We start from the raw sequence: 9007 nt of genomic DNA, 5'->3' as shown, positions 1-9007 counted from the left end.
TCCGTTACATAAATATAGCACAGTGTGTTCATTTCCCTGTTGATGGCTATTTAGTTTAGTCCCAAATTTTGGTTATTACAATATTTATATACATAGCTCATTGTACATATATATGTATGTGAAAGTGAAATAGCTAAAAACATATTCATTTGACCTACTATATTTTGCCAAATTGCTCTCCAAATATTTGTAGCCAGCAATGTATAAGAATTTATATTTCTTCAAGTTTTTTTTTTATAACATTGTGCATTACTGAAGTCTTTACTGCCATTCATATAAATGAGAAGTTGTACTTCATTACTGTTTTCATTTTTATTTTCTTGATTAGTAATGGGGTTGAAAATTATTTTTTTCACATTTTATTGGCTATTCTTCTTCTATAAATTGCCTCTTTATACTCCTTTCCCATTTTTCCAGTTTACTCTGTGTCTTTTATTATTAACATGTATTTTTTATGCATCCTGAGTAAGAATTCCTTGTTATATGATTTACAGATACCTTCTTCTAATTTGTGGAAAAAGTGATGTTATTTGGTTTTTCTGCCTGTTGGATTATGATGTTACATTACTGCATGAAGTGTCAGAAAGCTGGGTTAATTTAACACTTTCTCAACTCTTAAATGGATTATGTGACCTCATTACAGGAAAGCAGAGAGTATGATATTTGTGCCAAAGTCCAGGAGATCAGGAGATATTTCCTCAGTAAAACACAGTAACATTTGAACAAAGAGATAAGAAAGGTTTTATGTACAATAAGAAATATTATATTGAATATAAAAAGCAATATTGGAAGAAATATTGGCTAAGAATTTCTCCAAACTAATTAAAACACATATGACTACACATTCAAGAACCTCTATATACCCCAAACAGAATACAAAACCAAACAAACAAAACACAACTAGGCACATCATAATTAAACTTATGAAAGCTAAAAACAGACTGACAATCTTTGCATACCTAGAAAAACAGAGATAATACCTCCAAATGAGCATCAAAAAGACTAATGACTGACATTTCAACAGGAACTATGGATGTCAGAAAATGAAAGATTAACATTAAAGCGCTAAAGGAAAACAAACAAACCCTGCAAACCAATATTCTATATCCAGCAAAAAATCCTTCAAAATCGAAGGATAAGTAAAGATATTTACAGTTAAACACAGCTGAGAGAATTTGTTGCCAGCAAATCTGCACTACAAGAAACACTACCGGGAGTTCTGAAGGAAAATGATCCCAGATGGAAGCACATAACTGCAAAATGGAATGAGAGCACTTGAAGATGTAAACATGGAAAACTATAAATGAGCTCAGAGTGGGACGTGAGCCATGGCGGGGATGCTCCCCCAGGCTGCAGCAAGCTGTACCAGGAGAAGCTGACCCTGGGGATCACCTGCAGCCTAGAATCTTCCCCAGGTGTGACAGAAGTCACTATCTTAGAAAAGCCACCTGCTGAGTGTCATATGATTTCCTCATAGGAACAACAACAACAACAACAAAAAACAAAAACTGTGTGTTACCTGAGAATGTGAAGTATTTTTACCTGATGACAAATGGCTTCCGCAAGACACGGAGCATGAAGCTTGATGAGCACACCATTCCACTGGGCAGCATGGCAATTAACAGCATCTCAAAACCGACTCAACCCAACCAGTCTTCTGTGTATGCACTCCCTAATGCACCAACTCTGCAGACCTGGAAGTTGATGCACTTGGAGCCAGTGAGAACCAGCCAGAGAAGCCTCACTTGGATTCTCCCAGTGTGGTTTTTGAGCTGGATCCTTGCAATCTGAATGGGGAGGTTGGCCTTGTCTACAAAAGAGGAAAACCAGCATTCACGAGACACTGAGATCTCATTCCTGGACAGAGCGTTATACTGGCATTTTCTCATGGCTACCTTTACCACTTACTATTGCCTCCTCATCATGCACCTGGGCCTGCCGCTGTGGTAGTATGCCTTCACCAGCTATGGCATTAGCTCACAGGCCAAGCAATGGTTCAACCTGCATAAACCTATCACCTACAACCCAAACCTGCTTGCAGAGGAGACCAACTCCTTTGTGAACAAGCTGGATCCCAGCAAAGTGTTCAAGAGCAAGAACAAGACCTTGCTCCCTAAAAACAAAGGGCTTATCCAGCCTGCAGTTGGCCAGAAAGGGCCCTCAGGTCCTCCCTCCACCTCTAAATCCTCTTCTAGCCCCAAAAACCCTGTCCAGAAATGAGCATCCCCACCTCCCAACAGCCCCATAGCGGATGATTTCCATGCACAGATGGCCCAAGCGTCAGATTCTGTGTGTGGCACCACAGGCCTCTTCCTATCTGAGTGAGCCAAATCCTAGGCCTTTTACTCCCTTTGGCGTTAGCCAGGAGTTCAAGGGCATACTCAGGTCTCCCTTAGAGTCCTTTCCTCAGTCCCTGCCCCTGAAAGCTGTGGAACTTGTTTAAGTAACTAAATAGATCTGTTAAGAACTTTCCTCTCTTTCCACCCTCAACCCTCTACACCCTTCAGCAGTGATTAGAGAAGTCCCCCAAAGAAACCACTGGTTTTGAGCCATGAGGCATTGGAACTGTGCTGTTCAGTTGGTAACCACTAGCCACATGTGGCTATTTAAACTATATTAAAAATTCAGTTCCTCAATCACATTAGGTACATTGTGAGTATTCATGTGGCTAGTAGATTCTATATTAGACAACACAGAGATAATGGAACATTTCCATCATCACAGAAAGTTGTGTTGGGCAGCACTGCATGAGAATATTTTCATGCTGCCCTTTCTCAGTTTGTTTTTGTTAGAGAATGGGGATACCTTAATTTGATGGGCCATAATTTCCATGAAAATTCTTGAAGATACAATTGTATATGTTCTTTTTATTTTTATAAGGAATTCTCACTCTACTCCTTTTTAGTTTCCTACAGCTTATTGTTTCCAGTAAAAAAAAAAAAAACCCACAAAACATTCTGTTTAAAATTATTAACTATTATATCTTATGCATATAAAACCTTGTATTTAAAATATATGAAATTGATGGCACCAAAGGTGTTTTGGTTAATGGAATTAAACTATTTTAGTTTCTTGTATGCCTTGGGAAGTATTACAACTTACCATGTAGAATTCATATAGTGATTTTAAGAGTAATCAATGAAATAACAAAAAAATATATATCTAGAAAGCTAATAGAGGAAAGAATGAATAAAAAAATGGAACAATGATTAATCCAAAGGAAGGCCAGAAAAGATAAATGAAGAAACAAAGATGAAACAATTAGAAAATCATGGCAAGATGGTTGACTCAAACTCAACCATCTCAGTAATATGAAATGTAAATTGACTAAGCACTTCAGTTAAAGGGAGAACAGTCAGGTTAGATTAACAAACAACAAAAAAAAACAAATAAAAATTCAAAATTTAACTCAATACTGTTTACAAGAGACATACTTTATATACAGTTATAAATATCTGAAAGAAAAAGGTGAAAATGCATACCGTGCAATCAAAAATCAAAATAAAGCTGTTGTAGTCTATCAACAGAAGAGAAAGAAGAGTGACAAGAATTAACTAAGTTTATGAGGAACACTTCACAATGATAAAAGGTTCAATTTAACCAACAGGAGGAAATAATAATTATAAATGTTTACACATCTATTAAAAAGGTTAATACATTGAAGGAAACACAGAGAACTAAAAAGAAATACAAATCTATGATTGTAATTTGATATTTTAAAACTTTTTAGTAAATGAACAAGAAAAAAATTAAAGACATAAGAAATTTAAACAACACAATGAACACTACACCCAACATAATCAGAATAAACATTTTCAAGTGCATTTGGAATATTTACCAAATGGACCATTTGCTGATCTATGTAGGCAATGTACATAGGTAGATTCCAAAGAACTGAAATCCTATAGAGGAACTAGAAATCAATATAAGATTATTGGGAAATATCTAAGGGTTTGGAGACTAAACACACTATTATATAACACATGTCAGAAAAGAAATCACAATGAATTATATTTTAAATTGAATGAAAAAAATCTGACATCTCAGAAATTCTGAGATGCATTTAAAATGGTGACCAAAGGGAAATTTTTAGCTCTAAATTAGTATATTAAGAAGAAAGTTTGAAAATCCAATCTACTATCTCAAGAAACTAGAAAATTAACTATAAATTAAACATATTTAAATACTCCTTAAAAAGTAGAAGGAAGTTAATAAAGATAACAGTAATTAAAATTTCAAAAAGTAGGGCGCCTGGGTGGCTCGGTTGGTTAAGCGACTGCCTTCGGCTCAGGTCATGATCCTGGAGTCCCTGGATCGAGTCCCGCATCGGGCTCCCTGCTCAGCGGGGAGCCTGCTTCTCCCTCTGACCCTCCCCCCTCTCATGTGCTCTCTGTCTCTCTCATTCTGTCTCAAATAAATAAAATCTTTAAAAAAAAAAATTTCAAAAAGTAGACATAATTTTTAAAAAGATTTTATTCGGGCGCCTGGGTGGCTCAGTCATTAAGCGTCTGCCTTCGGCTCAGGTCATGATCCCAGGGTCCTGGGATCGAGTCCCACATTGGGCTCCCTCCTCCGGGGGAAGCCTGCTTCTCCCTCTCCCACTCCCACTGCTTGTGTTCCTGCTCTCGCTATCTCTGTCTCTGTCAAATAAATGAATAAAATCTTTAAAAAAAAAAAGATTTTATTCATTTATTTGAGAGCGAGAACAAGAGTGAGAGAGAGAGAGAGCACAGTGGGGAGAGGCAGAGGGAGAGGGAGACGCAGACTCCCTGCTCAGCAGGGAGCCGGATGCAGATTTGGGACTTGATCCCAGGACCTTGGGGTCATGACCTGAGCTGAAGGCAGACACTTAACTGACTGAACCACCCAGACACCCCAAAAGGCAGACATAATTTTAAAGAAAATAAACGCAGACAAAAATTGTTTCTCAAAAAAGATTAATGAAGTATTTTTTAATAGCAAGATATTAAAGAAAGATCAAAAATATAAATTATCAACATAGGGGCGCCTGGGTGGCTCAGTCGTTTAAGCGGCTGCCTTCAGCTCAGGTCATGATCCCAGGGTCCTGGGATTGAGCCCTGCATCAGGCTCCCTGCTTAGCAGGGAGCCTGCTCCTCCCTCTCCCTCTGCCTCTCTCCCTGCTTGTGCTCTCTCTCTCTCTCTCTTAAATAAATGAGTAAATAACAAAAATCCTTTAAAAAAATTATCAATATAGTAAGTAGAAAAACAGACATTACAGATTCTAAAGATACTGAAAGTAGAACTAATGGTTATTAACAAATTAATACCAATAAATTTGATAACTTAGATAAAATAAGTGACTACCTTTAAAACCACATATAACAAAACATGAATAACTCTATCATTTGAGGGGTCCAGTGCAAAATGAGGAGTTTCTTTGTTCAAACATTAATAAAAAATTTAAAGATGTTGACAATGAAGCATTAAATTAAGTGTAAGACATTTATAAGTGCATGTGACTTCACAGGCTCTATGCCCATGAAGCTAGACTTGCTTCCAAAACTGACATGAAAATAGATAGAAATTCTGCTTATTCCTATATCCATTAAAGAAAATGAAGCCACAATTTTCAACTTTCCAGAGATTTAACATGAAATAATCCCAATTTGAGAAATCACTTCCAACAAATAATTAAAAAGGAACACTTCCCATTTCTTGTGTTTCTCATAGGGTAATAATTGGCAAGGGCATTGCAAGGAAGCAAAATTCCATGCCAATTTCTTCCTTGTGAATAGATGCACAAAACTTGAGCAAATATTACCAAATCAAATCCAGCAATATATAATACCTCATGACTAAGTGAAGTGTATTCCAGTGGTGTAAGATAGTTTTCAACATAAGAGAAATCAATAATTGTAACTGACCACATTAACAAAATAAATGACAAAAATCATACAATCATCTTAATAGATGCAGAAAAGGCATTTGATAAAATTGAACATCAATTCATGATAAAAAAATAATCTCACAAATAGGAATAGAAGACATCCTCTTTCATCTGAAAAAGCATGTCCACAAAAACCTATGGTTAAATTATAATAAATAATGAAATATTGAACACTTTCCCTAAGAATTTGGAATAAGACAAATTGGTCCAATGCCATCAATTCTATTCAAATTTTATTGGAACTCCTAAACACTGTAAAAATTCAAGAGAAGAACATAAAATCTATAAAGATCAGACAGAAAAAAGTAAAACCATCATAATTTTCAGTAACATATTGAATATTTAGAAAATATAAAGGAATCTACAAATGATTAGAATTTGTAAGTGAATTTAGCAAGGTTACTGGATACAAGATCAATATTAAAAACAAATTATATTTCTACATATTAGGACCAAGGAATTAGAAAATGAGATATAAAGATACATAAACAAGTTTCCAAGAAATTAAATGCCTAGGAATAAATGTAACACAGTTGAAGACTACAGTCTTGGCTGAGAGAAATTAAAGCAGACTTAAATAAACAGTAATGAATCAATTGCATACTCGTTGAAAAAAATGGACCTTACATAGTAAACAAAATCAACTGGAAATAGGGCATACGCTGAAATGTGAAAGCTAAACCATCGTCAGGACCTTGGGGTAGTTAAAGTACATAGGAATCAAAAACACACTACAGGGGCGCCTGGGTGGCTCAGTCGGTTAAGCGACTGCCTTCAGCTCAAGTCATGATCCCAGGGTCCTGGGATCGAGCCCCACATTGGGCTGCCTGCTCAGCAGAGAGCCTCTGCTTCTCCCTCTCCCTCTGCCTGCCGCTCTGCCTACTTGTGCTCTCTCTCTCTGTGTCAAATAAATAAATAAAATCTTTAAAAAAAAAAACAAACTATAAAAGATAGTTGGTGAATTGGTGAACTTCATAAAAATTAAGATGTTCTATTCATCAAAAGAGATTTTAAAAGTAAAAAGTAAACTGAACACTGGAAAAAGTTTTCAGTGTATATATCGCACAAAGAACCCATATCCAGAATATAAAAAATTTCTAACATATCAATAGGTAAAAAACAATAAAAAAGAGAATGGGACAGAAATACGAACAGACTCTGTATAAAAAAGAATGTAGAAATTGCAGATAAACATATGAAAAGGCAATCAACAGAATTAGCCATCAGGAATACATTTGAAAGCCATAATAAAATATTACTACACACCCACAAGCCTGACTAAAATTAAAAGAACTAACAATATCTGGTGTTGGCAAGGATGTACAGGAAATCAGGCTATCACACATTGCTGAAAAGAGTATAAATCGATAGAACCATTTTTGACAATTCTTTGGCAGAATCTACTAATGCTGATCATGTGTGTACCATACTACCCAGCAATTATACTTCTAAGTATATGTGCAACAGAAATATTATTGTGTATGTCTATCAAAAGATGTGTAAAAATGGTCATTTTACCTTTATTCATAATAGTAAAAATCTAGAAACATTCCAACTATCCATCAACTTGATAGTGAATAAATAGTACCTAGTAATGGAAAAAAAAACCCACAACTACTGAACACAACAACATAGATAAATCTAGCAGACATAATATCGAGGCAAAAAGCATACATATTGTGTAGTTTCATTTATATGATGGTCAAGAATAGGCAAAACTAATCTATTGTGATAAAGGTCAGAAGTGTAGTTACTCTTGGAGTGCCTGGGTGGCTCAGTCGTTAAGCATCTGCCTTTGGCTCGGGTCATGATCCCAGGATCCTGGGAACGAGCCCCGCATCAGGCTCCCTGCTCTGCGGGAAGCCTGCTTCTCCCTCTCCCACTCCCCCTGCTTGTGTTCCCTCTCTGGCTGTGTCTTTGTCAAATAAATAAATAAAATTTAAAAAAAAAGTAGTGTAGTTACTCTTTATTTTGATAAATGTCAGAAGAAAGTGTATTGACCTTAAAAGGAAATGAGGTAGGCTTCTGGAGTGTTGATAATAGTTTATATCTCAATCTGGATGGTGGTTTTGTAGGGGCATAAATTAGTAAAAAATCACTTTTTGTACTTTACTGTATGTCTTATAACTCAGTTTCAAAAAGCATTATGAAAAAATATTTTTAAAAAGATTCAGAATGGCTAAAATTAACATCAGAAGTGACAGATGTTGGTGAGGATGCAGAGAAAGGGGAACCCTCCTACACTGTTGGTGGGAATGCAAGCTGGTGCAGCCACTCTGGAAAACAGTATGGGGGTTCCTCAAAAAGTTGAAAATAGAGCTACCCTACGACCCAGCAATTGCACTACTGGGTATTTACCCCAAAGATACAAATGTAGTGATCCGAAGGGGTATGTGCACCCTGATGTTTATAGCAGCAATGTCCACAATAGCCAAACTATGGAAAGAGCCAAGACATCCATCGACAGATGAATGGATAAAGAAGATGTGGTATATATATACAATGGAATATTATGCAGCCATCAAAAAAATGAAATCTTGCCATTTGCAACAACGTGAATGGAACTAGAGGGTACTATGCTAAGCAAAATAAGTCAATCAGAGAAAGACAAGTATATGATCTCACTGATATGAAGAATTCTTAATCTCAGGAAACAAACTGAGTGTTGCTGGAGTGATGGGGGGTGGGAGGGATGGGGTGGCTGTGTGACAGACATTGGGGAGGGTATGTGCTATGGTGAGCACTGTGAATTGTGTAAGACTCATGAATCATAGACATGTACCTCTGAAACAAATAATACATTATATGTTTAAAAAAAAAAAAAGAAGTTAGTAGGAAGGGAAAAATGAAGGGGGCGGGGAATCGGAGGGGGAGACAAACCATGAGAGACTATGGACTCTGAGAAACAAACTGAGGGTTCTAGAGGGGAGAGGAGCTGGGGGGATGGTTTAGCCTGATGATGGGTATTAAAGAGGGCACGTATTGAATGGAGCACTGGGTGTTATATGCAAACAATGAATCATGGAACACTACATCAAAAGCTAATGATGTAATGTATGGTGATTAACATAACATAATAAAATAAAATAAATAAATAAA

The 9007-nt window shown here is 36.4% G+C and overlaps 1 pseudogene; it reads left to right on the top strand.

Moving 5' to 3' along the window:
* Positions 1-1303: 1303 nt before the first annotated feature.
* Positions 1304-2220, top strand: LOC110579886 (annotated as a pseudogene).
* Positions 2221-9007: the final 6787 nt, after the last annotated feature.

Source organism: Neomonachus schauinslandi, chromosome 12, assembly GCF_002201575.2.
Source record: "Neomonachus schauinslandi chromosome 12, ASM220157v2, whole genome shotgun sequence".
Lineage (NCBI taxonomy): Eukaryota > Metazoa > Chordata > Mammalia > Carnivora > Phocidae > Neomonachus > Neomonachus schauinslandi.
This window is presented reverse-complemented; position numbering and strand designations above follow the sequence as displayed.